This window comes from Panulirus ornatus, chromosome 41, assembly GCF_036320965.1.
Source record: "Panulirus ornatus isolate Po-2019 chromosome 41, ASM3632096v1, whole genome shotgun sequence".
Lineage (NCBI taxonomy): Eukaryota > Metazoa > Arthropoda > Malacostraca > Decapoda > Palinuridae > Panulirus > Panulirus ornatus.
This window is the reverse complement of record NC_092264.1, coordinates 12,080,835-12,098,131: the sequence shown is the minus strand read 5'-3', so window position 1 is coordinate 12,098,131 and position 17,297 is coordinate 12,080,835. Positions and strand designations below refer to the sequence as shown.

The window sequence follows — 17,297 nt, the reverse complement described above, 5'->3', positions numbered from 1 at the left end:
CAGACGTTTCACATTCCCTGGTTAAGTCCATTGACAACGCGTCGATCCCCGTATACCGCATCGTTCTAGTTCACTCTATTCCTTGCACGCCTCGCAACCTTCTGTATGTTCTGGCCCCGATCGCCCAAAATCTTTTTTCACTCCATTCTTCCACCTCCAATTTGGTCTCCCGCTTCTCCCGCCTGGTGGCAGAAGGCCTGGAGAGCTGTGGTGTTGATGGACTTACGCAAGATGATAATGAAGGGTAGTAACTGTAGCACCGGATGATTCTCAATGAGAGTTTTTTGACGAATTAGATTCTATTTTGGGCTATTTAGATAAACCAACCTTTATTCCCAAGACACTTTTTTTTTATATACATATTCGCCATTTACCGCGTTAGTGAGGTAGCGTTTACAACAAAGGACTGAGCCTATGAGGGACAATCCTCACTTGGCCCCCTTCTATGTTCCTTCCTTTGGAAAAAGTGAAAACTGGGGGTTGAGGGGGTGAGGAGGATTTCCAGGCCACCGCCGCCCGCTCCCTCCCCTTTTAGTCGCCTTCTACGACACGCAGGGAATACGTGGAAGTATTCTTTCTCCTTTATCCCCAGGGATACCCGTATCATTACACCTTGGCAATTTGAGCAGTAAAAGAGCAGTGATGGTGTGACCAAAGAACCATGTGAAGTGTTGCAAAAATTCAGTGAATTATAAAGAAATAGAAGAAATAGATATATGAGACAATGAAAAACTCAGCTGTTAATCATAAGGTATTAGAGAGAGGAGGCAAATCAAGTCCCTTATAATTATATGATCCTAGTAAATAAGGAAAATAAGACGAGGAAATCTAGATCAGAAAAACATTGACCAAACACACATAGCCAAAGTTAGCCAAAATGTTTTGGAGTTTGTTCTCTGAAGGTTTGATTCTAAATCAGGTATGGCATTAGAGAGAGGTGGGGGAAAGGCACCCTGAACATTGGGTAGTGATCTGTATCCAGAGGAAGGGACGGTAGGGAAAGAAATTAAGGCCGAATCCATAGAGATCATAAGTCTAGAGAAATTAAGAGAAATCACTGAGGGGGTAGGATTACAGGCTGACACATCTACGTAAGATAAAGAGGCTGAATAGACGAATCAAAGCACATTACGAGTGTCGTAAGATACGAGAGGAAGTTAAGGATATACACAATGTAGTCAAAGGGCACGAACCCTTCTACAAGTGAGTGTACTCAGCTGATCTATAACCAAAGGAAACAACATAGAATGAAAAAAAAAGAGTCGTTTTATATTCTGAGCGTCGTAGGAGCTGATCAATAAGAATAAAGTTCAGTGACACAGGAAATAAAAAACTATTGTAAATAGTGGGTAGAAAAGGGGAATGGGAGCAAAGAGCACGAAGAGTAATGCATTGAGACATTGAAACAAAGGTACACACAGGAAATTAAGTGAAGTTCTTGAAACAATGCAACGTACTATTAGAAACTATACAGTTGGGTAGATTAAAGGAGATTACATAGAAGATATGAGACAATTCTGAGATGAACCATCTAGATCAGATACGACTGGTGATGGAAAAGTATAGAAATGTGCAGCGCATACAGGATAAGGGCTTGTAAGTAAAAGAGAGATTATATAGAAAGTCAGAGACACAAAAGGATGATGAACGGACATGGAAAGATAAAGTGGATGGCACAATAATTAGAAAGACTTGTACACCAGGAGGTTGAGAGACGTCATGGACTGAAAGATGATCCTACTCCAGAACAGAGAGAAGAAATGTTCATTAAGAACTACTGAACACTATGGCATTACCCTAGACGTTGATCATTTATCATTTATGGACTGAAAGACGATCCTACTTCAAAACAGAAAGAAGAAATACTCATGAAGAACTACGGAACACTATGGCATAATCCCAGACATTGATCATTTATGATTTATAGACTAAAAAGTAGACTGCAGCAGAGAGAGAAGAAATGTTCATCAAAAATATTACTGGACATTATGGCATTACCCAGACGCAATGACTGCTATACAAGAAGGAAGAACTGATGGTTATAATCAAAACAATAGGGGGATGGTCAGTCATGGTTGCATTGGCTTAGGAGCCATGTAGCCAGGAGGTACACAATGGTAATATCTGACTGAAGGTAATGTATACAAGTGCTGATGGCAGAGAATTGGAATTTAAGGATATTATTAGAGAAAAGTCAACTAATAGTATTGTTGGCTTTGTGGAAACAAAGATCTCACTCGTTCTGTCCAGAAGACAGTTCCTTCTGATATGAGGTGACCTCAGTTTCAAGAGGAGTGGCATATGACCCATTCAGGTAATGCTTAATGGGAACAAATGGAGTACATTATTTAATCTTATGTGAGATGAGACAGCACGAACAACTGAGGCCTTAATCAAGACCATCGCATTAACGCTACACACACACACACACACACACACACACACACACACACACATATATATATATATATATATATATATATATATATATATATATATATATATATATATATATATATATATTGGAAAGGATGACAATTGAGTGCGTGATCAAGCATATTCCCATGAGTCCACGGGGAAATGAAACACGATAAGCTTCCAGGTGCACTTTCGTGTAATAATCACATCATCATGGAAGATACAAGAGAGAAATATAACAGTTGATATACAACGAAGAGACGTAGCTAGGACGCCATTTAGTAAACAAGTGACTACCCGAATGGAGGTCGGGTGCGTTCAAGTCTGGCAACGAACGCATCATAAACTTATTATGTGGACAAGAAGGGGAACTGGTCCCAATTCTATCAACAATAAAGGTATCCAATGTGTATAGACCTTCACTGATAATAATGTTACGATTCTTTGTGTATCCATTAAAAGAAGATTCAATGATATTATTTGTGGTACAGGCGTTAAAGTTAATAACTGAGATAGCATTACTCCAATCAATACAATGATTATGATTTTTAACATGATTCAACAGGCATTTGATCCTTGTCCTCTTTTTATACTATATTGATGTTGCTTAAGTTTAACATAAAGATCCTTACCAGTCATCCTAGCGTAAAACATATTACAGTATTCTATATTTAAAGCTCCAGTCACAGACAAAACTCCACATCAAGGCCATGCCCTAATTAAAATAAACAGACTTATGGAACTGAAAAAGACAAGAAAAGGAAAATTATTGACGAATTTTTGAGAAGTGACAAACCTGTCCTTTGAAATGTGCTAGATCATGTCTATTGGGAAAGACATGAGAAGGTGGACAGTTCCAAAGCTTCGACGTGTAGGGGAAGAAGCAGGTATCAAAACGGCCCACCCTTGAATTGCTGATGGCCACAATAATCGTATGACGCAGCAGCATGCCGAGTATCACGCAGTCTAGCTAGTGCTGTGGGCACACAAGTAGCCAATTCTCGGGAACAAAAACCAAAGTAATACCTATACAATGGAGAAAGTGAACCAACACTCCGGCTCAAGGCAAGGGGGTCAAATATGGAAGTAAGCCTGGGATAGTTTATAAGGCGGATCGCTTTCGGCACAACTCTGCCAAGTAAGGATGCAGAGCTAGAACCACCCTAAATGCGAGAGCAGTACTCCATACAAGAATGAATCAGTCCCTTGTATAAACGGAGCAAAGGTTCAGAAAAGAAGTTTCGACATCTAAACAGGAAACTCCGTTTCTTAGAGGCAGACTTAGCTATTCCTGTAATATGGGGTTTCCAATAAAGATTGGATGTTACGGTAATGCCAAGTATGTTCACTGAGTCATGAGGTGGGATTACAGAATCGTCGAAGGAGAGATGAGAGTGGTGAGGAGTTTTTGGTAGAGAGTTGGGTATAAACTGGATCTTGGAGGCATTAAGCTAAACAAGATTCTGTCTATCCCACTGAGATATCCTGTCCAAGTCTGCATTCATTGAGGAAACTGCGTCAAGACGAGATGCAGATCGAGTGAGAGAAGATGGAGTAGAACTGAAGGATGTGGATGAATGCAGTGTTGAGTCGTTAGAGTATGAGTGCAGTGGATTATTTGTGGAGGAGAAGAAATTGTTGAAAAAAGGAGAATGATTTAGGGAACAGGAGAGAACCTTGAGGGACACCGTTGTTGATGGAGAAAAGGTGGGAGGCTGATTCATCAACAACCACAGAGATAGATCGGCCAGAAAGGAAGCTAGATATGAAGGAGCAAAGTGAGGGAGGGAAGCCTAAAGAAGGAAGCTAGAGATGAAACCTCGATGCCACATCCTGTCAGAAGTCTCATGACTCCCCAAAATCTTTCAGGGATGATGACCAGACATTGGTAAGATAAGAAAAGAATATCACCAATGGTGATCACACAAAAGACTGTGATTTTTGAGGTGTTTTAGGATACGGTAGTTGAGGAGGGGTTCACAGACTTTGGAAATGGTAGATGTTAAAGCAATAGGACGATAGTTAGAGGGGTCAGAACGGTCATCCACTTTAGGGATGGGATGTATCAGTGCATGTTTCCATGGAGAAGGGAATTTTTTTTTGGAACAGATACGAAACAGACGATTAAGCACAGGTGCAAGTTCAGAGGCACACTCTTTCAGTACACAGAGATAGATGCCATCAGGACCATAAGCTTTGCTTGTGTCCAGAGAAAGAAGCACTTTTCGGACAGTCCGAAAAGAGATTACGGGAAGAGGCATCAAGGGGTGAAGGGATGTTAGAGTCATCCAAGGTGAAGTTAGAGGAGAAACGGAAACCAAAGAGAATTGCTTTGTCTACGGGAGAGACAGTTACAGTCCGTGAGAACGGAAAAGTGAAGGGAAGGCAGAGCGACAGAAGTTGCTAGCGATGCCCTTAGCTAAAGACCAGTAAGACTTGCCAGTAGACGACGAGGAGAGGTTATCGCATTTCCTTTGAATAAAGGAACGCTTCGCCTCACGGATAAAGTACTTGCTGTGATTACTGGCAGTGATAACAACTGAATGAGAGTCAGAGGAAGGAGAGTTTTTCCCAGCTCGATCTGCCTGATCCCTTGCCTGACTGGCCTCAGAACAGGAACGGTTGAACCATGGATTGGATGAAAAGGTTCGTCTTGAGGAAGACGGGATAAACACAGCCCGCAGAATCTTCTGGTGAGTTCCTGATTAAGATATTCTTTATAGTATTATTGCTGCTGAAGGCACCATTTACATGATTGGATTTAAGCAACATGGGAAGTATAGTAGAATTATTACTATAAGGGAGAACTAACATATTCTTGGTGTCAATGGGAGGTTTGGGTTTAACTCTACAAAATGATTTCTTTGCTAACTTTAGGGATTTATCATTGAAGGATCTAGGATACTTGGACTTGGATCCTAACGAATGTGGTCTGTTCGAGTACTGGAGAGGGTGATCAGAAAGGAAAAGGATGACTCCTTTAAGAGAAAAACTACGTACTTCAGTAAGTAAGTAGGAAGTGAGTAGTAACTAAGGGAAAGGAGGTCATGATTATTATTTCTCTTACTTTTCTTTTTGCAGTGACTGGTATGGCACAGGCAAAACATGCCTCAGTGGCGAGAGGGGGGAAAAAAGTAAAAGAAAGAAATTGATAAGGGTTCCGCAGGTGTTTGTAAACCTAACTCTTCCAGGAAGTTATGTTACACGATGAGAGGAAGACAAAAGAAGGAGGCGAGTTACACTGCCTAGATGGTCTGAGGGACGAGGAAGGTGTCATAACGGTCAATCCTCGAGTGGCTGGTCATCACACAGAAACTGTGGGAAGCAGCAACTGAACGTATGTCACCAGTCCAAACTTTTGGGATGGGAAAACCTGCAGAAAGACCGTTGGGAAAAAAAATAGTCATGATAATGCTTGGAGAGAGAGAGAGAGAGAGAGAGAGAGAGAGAGAGAGAGAGAGAGAGAGAGAGAGAGAGAGAGAGAGAGAGAGAGAGCAGCAGCAACATCGATGCGTAAGGAGAGGGAAGTGTTGAAGAGAGGTGAAGCCAGGGAAAGAAATGAGACGGGGTGGCTTTGGATTCCGTTCTAGTTAACAGAGAGATGGAAGATGAGCCACCGCAGATGTGCCAGTAGTATTCCATGCTTGAGCGAATAAAGTATCACTAGACATGAAAAAACTCTCACATAAAAAAAGAAAATACGGCACCTATGTCAAACCATGTATATGAGATTTGCATAACAGAATGAAGGATGTAGTTATGCCCAAGCTGTCTGTGTTATTACAAAGTTATATTGTATTTGAAACTCTTAGATTTCTACGAGAAAGTGAGCTCCATTCTAAAAAGAAGGTTGGGCGGATTTTCTGTACCTGGACTGCCAACAAACACTGTATCAGAGAAGACGGTGGTAAAGAAGATGGCTCTCTATGTAAGAATAAGGGGAGACTCCTTAGATAGATTAGTTAGCTATGGGGAAGGGGCCAGAAGACACAGAATCGTTTTCGAAATGGGTATATGATGTTATACGGGCCTCCGGATTCTCTACTTAGGCCGTTGCTCGTCTTCATATGTGTGAATGACTTGTTAGATGGACGGGACTCTTATCTGAATACGTTAGCAGATGATGCCAGGGTCATGAGGGAAGTGAAAAGCGAGGAGGACTGCATCACCATGCAAGGGGACCTTAATAAACTCCAAAGTTTGCCTGATACATTGTTCATAGAATTCAACTATAGCACATGCAAAGTGATGAGGATATAACACGCTGAAAGAAGGATTCGATATGAATATTACCTACAAGGATAGAAACAGTAGGACGATGTGTGTGTGGGAGAGGCTTGGGAACGGAAGTCGTCCGTAACCAGTCGCCATAGGACGACATTTGGAGAAGAATAAAGGAGACAAACTGTCTGCTGGCATGAGAACAAAATTGCATCGACGCACGAGGATAAGGAAGCATCCAGCAAGCTGTTCACATCCTCCATAAGAGCAAAACTAGAATATCTTTCTCAGTTTGGTCACCGCATTTGAAGATTCACAAGGAGATAATAGAGAAGGTCTAGAAGAGGGCAACACATATGGAAATCAAATTAGAATAGTTGAGTTCATAAGGAAGTCTAGAGGCCCTTATGTCTGCCAGTCATGGGAGAGAGAAGAGTGAGGAGTGACCCAATAACAAACTTTACGTTTTACAACCAACTTGATGACGTAGATAGTAAACAGATTCTCGAAAGGTGCAAAGATGGAAGAACAGGAGGCCATAATGTGAAATTAAGCAAAGCATTTGGAAGAAAATAGTGTAGAACTCCCGTCCCATACAAGACCAATAGGAATCAGTGTATGAGAGGGAACTGGCAGTTGACACTGTAGCTAACTCGTCAACAATACTTGAGGAGAACTGTTAAGAAGACAAATGTTGGCAAATGTTACAAGTGCTCTTGAATATATGGATCAAGAGATATTTAGAAAACTGTTCACAAAGCATTTTTAACCAAACACTATCGTATGCTTTGCAATGATAACAACTGCACTTAGGTTTTTAGGAAACTGTTCACGAGGCATTTTCAGCAAACACTATTGTATGCTTTACACTGATAACAACTGCACTTAAGTAGGCTCAGAGAACTAGTAGAGAAGGTACAGAGGAGGTTTATAGTGATGATACTATAATTAAGAAGACTAAGTTACAGTGAGGGGTTAGAAGTCATACATTTGTCCACCACTGAGGAGTAAGAGGTGACTTGATCACAACCTTCAAGATTCTCAACCAAATCTGATGATGTCGCAAGATGCAAAGATAACACAACCAGGGGCCACAGTAAGAGAATAAGCAAAAGGGTTGTTAAAGAAGATGCAGATAAGCAGACATCAGAGCGGTAGACGAACGGCTTGAACCTAGCAATGAGGTTGTGGATGCTGCCAGCATCTTGTACAGTTGTATCATAGGAAAATTTCAAGAAATAGGGGGGGCCCCAAGGGTGTAAAACTCCCTCCTCGTACAGTACAAATAGGTATTTACAAATTTCAAGAAATATGGGGCCCCAAGGGTGTAAAAGTCCCTCCTCGTACTGTAAAAATAGGTATTTACAAATTGATAATGAGCAAGAAGACGTTTGGGTCAACAATTGAGTCGCAGCCATACATATGATTCAGATGACGAAACACTCACATACCTAGCCGAGTAGAAGCAGTTTCAATAGTCCGATTGGGAACCAGCTGTACAGCTGATTGGGAACCAGCTGCACAGCTGGTGAGCCAGTGGAAGGAAGACTCGTTACAAAGCTAAACTAGAGGCAGACATTGACGCAATCACATGATTATTGGCCATGAGCGTCATGCAGCAGGACGCGAGTGACAGCACCACGATAGCTGTATGAACAAGGGGACGACGCGAGTGGTGTCACACAGTGAGGCCGGAGGGAAAAAATGGGAGGTAGCTGGGGAGAGGGTTACGAGCACCGGTGCTCAGGCAAGGCTGCTCCGTGGCTGGAATATTCAAGAGGGATTTAGCATGGATAACTTCGGGTGTGCTGTGAGGCAAGCAACATCCAGAATTCAGTTTTGATTCTACAGACACTGAGGCATTATTCAGAATATATATATATATATATATATATATATATATATATATATATATATACATCTTATTCATTTATTATACTTTGTCGTTTTCTCTAGCGCTAGCGAGGTAACGCAAGGAAACAGTCGAAAGAATGGCCCAACCCTCCCACATACACATGTATATACATACACGCCCATACATGCACATATACATATCTATACATTTCAACGTATACATACGTATACAAACACAGACATATACATACATACACATGTATATATTCATACTTGCTGCCTTCATCCATTTCCGTCGCCACCCTGCCACACAAGAAATGACAACGCCCTCCTCCCGCGCGCGTGCGAGGTAGCGCTAGGAAAAGACAATAAAGGCCACATTCGTTCACACTCAGTCTCTAGCTGTCATGTATAATGCACCGAAACCACAGCACCTTTTCCATATCCAGGCCCCACTAAACTTTCAATGGTTTACCTCAGACTCTTCGCATACCCAGTTCAATCCATCGACAGCACGTCGACCCCGATATACCAAATCGCTCCAATTCACTCTATTCCTTGCACGCCTTTCACCCTCCTGTATGTTAAGGCTCCGATCGCTCAAAATCTTTTTCACTCCATCCTTCCACCTCCAATTTGGTCTCCCACTTCTCGTTCCCTCCACTTCTGACACATATTTCCTGTTTGTCAATCTTTCCTCACTCATTCTCTCCATGTGACCAAACCATTTCAATACACCCTCTTCTGCTCTCTCAACCACACTCTTTTTATTACTACACATCTCTCTTACTCTTTCATTACTTACTCGATCAAACCACCTCACACTACATATTGTCCTCAAACATCTCATTTCCAACACATCCACCCTCCTGCGCACAACTCTATCCATAGCCCACGCTTCGCAACCATATAACATTGTTGGAACCACTATTCCTTCAAACATAACCATTTTTGCTCTTCGAGATAACGTTCTCGCCTTTCACACATTCTTCAACGCTCCCAGAACCTTCGCCCCCTCCCCCACCCTATGACTCACTTCCGCGTTCATGGTTCCATCCGCTGCCAAATCCACTCCCAGATATCTGAAACACTTCACTTCCTCCAGTTTTTCTCCATTCAACTTAGTTCCCAATTGACTTGTCCCTCAACCCTACTGAACCTAATAACCTTGCTCTTATCTACTATTACTCTCAGCTCTCTTCTTTCACACACTATACCAAACTCAGTCACCAACTTCTGCAGTTTCTCACCGAATCAGCCACCAGCGCTGTATCATCAGTAGGTATGAAGGATCTTGCGATATGCTGAAACAGTGTTTGTGTTGAAGTGGTGAGTGTTCTCCAGAGCGTAGACGGGAGAGTGTGGCTCGTGCTTGTCTGGGGAGTGTGGTTTCGGGTGGGTGTATGTCTGGAGTTTTAGACTGAGATGGGAGGTCGGTTGTTTAGTCATTGTCAGGTTAGTGCTGTGTGCATGTGTTATGTCAGCCTTATATTAGCTGGGTTTGGGGAGATGTGTGAGCAGAGGTTACTGAAGTGTGAGGTAGGGTGGAAACTACTCACTTCGGGGATGGTTAGAGTGAATGTAGTTGCATAGAATTTTTGTTGAATTTGGTTTTGAGATGGTGGACGACTACATTAGAATATGACATGATATTCAGTCTTGTCAATAGCAGCTCAGTATCTGTATGGACTAGCCAATAACAAAAGATGTCATCAGTATATGTGAACCACACATCATCACCCGTATGTTGCTTTACGATCTAGTTCGAAAACATTTCATGTTAAGCCAACAAGGGGACACAAAGGATTACCCAAAGCCATGTCAAATCTATTTACCATTAAAAATTGAATGATAAATTATCTACACATAGCTTAATCAATTTTGACAATATTACTGATGGGGATTTTATCAACATTTGAACCAATAGTCTCTAGATAATTCACAATATCGACAATGGGAACGTTAGTGAAAAAAAAAAAAGAGACTTCAACATCGAAACTCATAATTCTATACTCAACGTCCAACGATATTAGTCTATTGGCCAGACCCAAACAGTTAGGGATGAATGAGATACATACTGGATGAATGCTTCAAAGGCTTCACGTACAAAATATTGTAATAATCTTCATAACCATTTTGATAGACGGTGTGATACTGGACCCACTCAGCTTGTAATTGGTCGTGATGGCTTGATAGACTTATGCTCTTCAACTCAACCACATAAACAAAAACTGACAAGGCAGATGCTTTGATTATTATGAATGATTACATTCATTACAATGAGATAATCCTGGAACTGACTGGAAGAGAAGACCTCATCAAACAGTCTACAAACAACTGAGTTTTCAAACTGTTTATAAACGACTGAGTCATCAAACAGTCTATAAACTACTGGGTCATTAAACAGTCTGCGAACAACTGCATTATCAAACAGTTTGCAAACAACTGAGTCATCAAACAGTCTGCAAACAACTGAGTCATCAAACAGTCTGCAAACAACTAAGTAACGATGAGATGAATGGAAGATCTCATCAAACAGTCTACAAACAACTGTGCCATCAAACAGTCTGCAAACAACTGAGTCATCAAACAGTCTACAAACAACTGAGTAACACTGTGGTAAATGGAAGAATCTCATCAAACAATGTGCAAACAACTGAATAATACTGAGAGAACGGGAAGAACCTCATCAAACAGTAGACAATCACATCACAACTCTTTGTTTACAGCCAGTCAACCAGTTTTCTAAGCATCGAAGCACACAACCTCGTCTGTACCATGAGACTCAACTCTTGTGAGTCGCCTTTGATGTCGACCTTTGTATAATGCTCTCCCAAAATCTGAGTAGGTGCCATCGTCTTACTTTCCTCACATCATAAATGTTATACACTATATTATTCTTTTTTTTCTTTCATACTATTCGCCATTTCCCGCGTCAGAGAGGTAGCGTTAAGAACACAGGACTGGGCCTTTGAGGGAATATCCTCACCTGGCCCCCTTCTCTGTTCCTTCTTTTGGAAAATTAAAAAAAAAAGAGGGGAGGATTTCCAGCCACCCGCTCCCTTCCCTTTTAGTCGCCTTCTACGACACGCAGGGAATACGTGGGAAGTATTCTTTCTACCCTATCCCCAGGGATACACTATATCTTAGAATCATATAAGTACATCATGATCATATCAAAAATGATATGGTATAATTATATAAAAAAATATCATAATTATATAATTATATAATCATAATATAATCATATTATGAATATATAATTATATAATTATAATACAATTATATCATAAATGTATAATTATATCACAAATATCATGATTACATAATCATATGACTATGATACAATTATATCATAATATATAATCATATAAACATGTAATTACATACTTATAAGAATATAATACAATTATATCATATATATATAATCATATCACAAATATAATTCTACAATTATATAATCATAATACAATAACATCATAGATATATCATAATCATATAATCATATAATCACAATTCAATTATATCATAAATATATAATTATATCACAAATATCATGATTACATAATCATATGATTATGATACAATTATATCATAATATATAATCATATAAACATGTAATTACATACTTATATGAATATAATACAATTATATCATAAATATATAATCATATCACAAATATAATTCTACAATTATATAATCATAATACAATAACATCATAGATATATCATAATCATATAATCATATAATCACAATTCAAATTTATCATAAATATATAAATATATCACAAATATCATGATTACATAATCATATGACTATGATACATTTATATCATAATATATAATCATATAAACATGTAATTACATACTTATATGAATATAATACAATTATATCATAAATATATAATCATATCACAAATATAATTCTACAATTATATAATCATAATACAATTATATCATAAATATATCATAATTATATAATCATATAATCATAATTCAATTATATCATAAATACATAATTATATCACAAACATATCATAATCATATCATGATTACATTATAGACTGAGAGTCGTCTATCAAGTGCTAGTCGTGTAAATCGTGTCCAGTCTTATCCAGTCTTATTGCAGACGTTAAGGTAATCGGACGATTACTTCCGTGCAGTGATCAGTTACCTCTTAAAGAGCATCGGTGTCTCATGAACAAGCTTCAATTCCTCAGGAATCTTCTTCAGTGCTTTTAGTATTTCATTTCTCGTCTCTTTCACTGTCCTCAGATGTAACTTACTTGGGGTCTGTCATTTTATCAATTCATCATTCCATTTATTGCTGATAATATACATATATTTTTAAGAGTTCATTTCATTTATTGATGATAACATATATCTTTAACTCTTAGATCAATAAACCTTGAACCATTTTCCTGTTTTTAGAAATGGAAATAGAGTCAGGACAAGAGTTTTGTCTTCAATTGTCCATGAAAATGAAAGAAATAAAGAAATGGTAAATTAAGAAAATGATGATAAAAGTAATTAAATCCTAATGTGTTCGTTACCTTAAACCAAGTTACCAGTTTATGTAATTGATGGACCAACTGACTGGGTAATGAGTTACTTGCTTCTAAGAATAGCCATAAAATTCCTTCGGATTTCTCTTACTACTTCCAGTCATATAAATTTCAAGCTGAATTCTACTCTGACGGAGAGATCTTGACGTAGATTTATATAATTTGTTCTATCATTTATGTTGTTGGTATCTTTGAGTTTCTTATGCGCTACTTTCTTGAAAAACAAATACTTCTTTATGTTATCCTTCCACTGTCTTGGATTCGCTTTGGAAAAGACCGTCTTCTACGCATTGGCGCAGACGTGTGTTTTCCCCACTGCTTTGAAAGTTTTACTGAAGCTTTTCCAAGTTATGTCCATATCGTCTTTACTCACATAATCCCAGATTCACTCATGAAAAACTATGCGAAGATCACTAAAACTTGAAATTTGCGACCTTCATGTTGACCAGCATTACACACGATGTTGAAAGTTATCTCAAAACGAATTTGCCGACGATCGCTTGTACCAAACATTTTCCCCCAACTTCCACATTGTTAACGATATCCTCATTTGTGGCAAGAACTTAACCCAATATATTCTCGTTGCGTGTAGGTGTCTCGACTAATTGGGTTAAGCCACTGTCAAGCAGGTTTATGTAGAGACCATGGCCTAAAGCCACTGGAGAGGGAGTCTCCCAATAATGCTATTGCTATGCTGGTCTCCAGTTACGATTGAATCGTGTTTCATTACAATCTTATTATTATAAAGTCTTTCATCTACCTCTGCTGTCTCTACTAGGGAGAGAGAGAGAGAGAGAGAGAGAGAGAGAGAGAGAGGGTGGGGGGAAAAGCCTATAAGCTAATACTACTGTTATTATTTCCTTTGGGAAACTTATCCTTGGTTTTTCAAAAATCATTCTTATCAGCAGTTACAACATTTTTCAGGACACTAGAAATATAACATATAACAGACCACAGACTTCGCCGCCTAGCCCTATTTCCCTTCTCACTGTTAGATTATTAGGCGTGGAAAGTCTTTCTAGATATCTCACCAAGACCCCGAAATACGAATTATATCATAATCATCCAGGACAGTTTTCTCTGACTCCGGTATTTTTTCACGTGTATTCCAGGCATTAACATAACACACACACACACACACACACACACACACACACACACACACACACACACATACACACACCCACACACACACACCCACACACACACACACACACACACACACATACACAAAGAATACTTCCCACGTATCCCCTGCGTGTCGTAGAAGGCGACTAAAAGGCGAGGGAGTGGGGGGGTTGGAAATCCTCCCCTTTCGTTTCTGATTTTCCTAAAGAAGGAACAGAGAAGGGGGCCAAGTGAGAAAGTGAGGTTATTCCCTCAAAGGCTCAATCCTCTGTTCTTAACGCTACCTCACTAACGCGGGAAACGGAATGGTATATATATATATATATATATATATATATATATATATATATATATATATATATATATATATATATATATATATATATATTCTTTTTCTTTCAAACTATTCGCCATTTCCCGCGTTAGCAAGGTAGCGTTAAGAACAAAGGACTGGGCCTCTGAGGGAATATCCTCACCTGGCCTCGTTCTCTGAAATATATATCTATTCTATTTTGCTTTCTCGCTGTCTCCCGCGTTAGCGAGGTAGCGCAAGGAAACAGATGAAAGAAATGGCCCAACCCACCCAAATTCACATGTATATACATACACATCCACACACGCAAGTATACATACCTATACATCACAACGTATACATATAAATACACACAGACATATACATATATACACATGTACATAATTCATAATGTCTGCCTTTATTCATTCCCATCGCCATCCCGCCACATATAAAAAAAAACCCTTCCCCCCTCATGTGTGCAATGTAGCGCTAGGAAAAGAAAACAAAGGCCACATTCGTTCACACTCAGTCTCTAGCTGTCATGTTATAATGCACCGAAACCACAGCTCCCTTTCCACATCCAGGCCCCACAGAACTTTCCATGGTTTACCCCAGACGCTTCACATGCCCTGGTTCAATCCACTGACAGCATGTTGACCCCGGTAAACCACATCGTTCCAATTCACTCTATTCCTTGCACGACTTTCACCCTCCTGCATGTTCAGGCCCCAATCACTCAAAATCTTTTTCACTCCATCTTTCCACCTACAATTTGGTCTCCCACTTCTCATTTCCTCCACCTCTGAAACAAATATATCCTCACTCATTCTCTCTATGTGACCAAACCATTTCAAAACACCCTCTTCTGCTCTCTCAGCCACAATCTTTTTATTACCATACGTCTCTTACCCTATTATCACTTACTCGATCAAACCATCTCACACCACATAATGTCCTCAAACATCTCATTTCCAGCACATCCACCCTCCTCCGCACAACTCTATCCATAGCCCATGCCTCGCAACCATATAATGTTGGAACCACTATTCCTTCAAACATCCCCATTTTTGCTTTCGGAGATAATGTTCTCGACTTCAGCACATTCTTCAAGGCCCGAAGGATTTTCGCCCCCTCCCCCACCCTATGATTCACTTCCGCTTCCATGGTGCCATCCACAGCCAAACTCAGTCACCAGCCTCTACAGTTTCTCACACGAATCAGCCACGAGCACTGTATCATCAGCAAACAACAACTGACTCACTTCCCAAGCTCTCTCATCCACAACAGACTGCATGATTGCCCCTATTTCCAAAACTCGTGCATTCACCTCCCTAACAACCCCATCCATAAACAAATTAAACAACCATGGAGACATCGCACATCCCTGCCACAAACCTACATTCACTGAGAACCAATAACTTTCCTCGCTTCCTACACGTACACATGCCTTACATCCTCGATAAAAACTTTTCACTGCTTCTAACAGCTTGCCTCTCACACCATATATTCTTCATACTTCCACAGAGCTTCTCTATCAACTCTATCATATGCCTTCTCTAAATCCATAAATCCATTTACTTTTCTAAGTAATTCTCACATACATTCTTCAAAGCAAACACCTGATTCACACATCCTCTACCACTTCTGAAACCACACTGCTCTTCCCCAATCTGATGCTCTGTACATGCCTTCATCCTCTCAATCAGTACCCTCCCATATAATTTCCCAGGAATGGTAAGCAAACTTTTTTTTTTTTTTTGCTTTGTCGCTGTCTCCTGCGTTTGCGAGGTAGCGCAAGGAAACAGACGAAAGAAATGGCCCAACCCACCCCCATACACATGTATATACATACGTCCACACACGCAAATATACATACCTACACAGCTTTCCATGGTTTACCCCAGACGCTTCACATGCCCTGATTCAATCCACTGACAGCACGTCAACCCCGGTATACCACATCGATCCAATTCACTCTATTCCTTGCCCTCCTTTCACCCTCCTGCATGTTCAGGCCCCGATCACACAAAATCTTTTTCACTCCATCTTTTCACCTCCAATTTGGTCTCCCACTTCTCCTCGTTCCCTCCACCTCCGACACATATATCCTCTCGGTCAATCTTTCCTCACTCATTCTCTCCATGTGCCCAAACCATTTCAAAACACCCTCTTCTGCTCTCTCAACCACGCTCTTTTTATTTCCACACATCTCTCTTACCCTTACGTTACTTACTCGATCAAACCACCTCACACCACACATTGTCCTCAAACATCTCATTTCCAGCACATCCATCCTCCTGCGCACAACTCTATCCATAGCCCACGCCTCGCAACCATACAACATTGTTGGCACCACTATTCCTTCAAAAATATCCATTTTTGCTTTCCGAGATAATGTTCTCGACTTCCACACATTCTTCAAGGCTCCCAGGATTTTCGCCCCCTCCCCCACCCTATGATCCACTTCCGCTTCCATGGTTCCATCCGCTGCCAGATCCACTCACAGATATCTAAAACACTTTACTTCCTCCAGTTTTTCTCCATTCAAACTTACCTCCCAATTGACTTGACCCTCAACCCTACTGTACCTAATAACCTTGCTCTTATTCACATTTACTCTAAACTTTCTTCTTTCACACACTTTACCAAACTCAGTCACCAGCTTCTGCAGTTTCTCACATGAATCAGCCACCAGCGCTGTGTCATCAGCGAACAACAACTGACTCACTTCCCAGGCTCTCTCATCCCCAACAGACTTCATACTTGCCCCTCTTTTCAAAACTCTTGCATTCACCTCCCTAACAACCCCATCCATAA

The 17,297-nt window shown here is 40.2% G+C and overlaps 1 protein-coding gene across 3 annotated transcripts in view; it reads left to right on the top strand.

The window, feature by feature from the left end:
* LOC139761680 (dipeptidase 1-like) overlaps positions 1 to 17,297 on the top strand; it is a 317,903-nt gene that overhangs the window by 178,339 nt on the left and 122,267 nt on the right. The gene's annotated exons all lie outside the window — the stretch shown is intronic.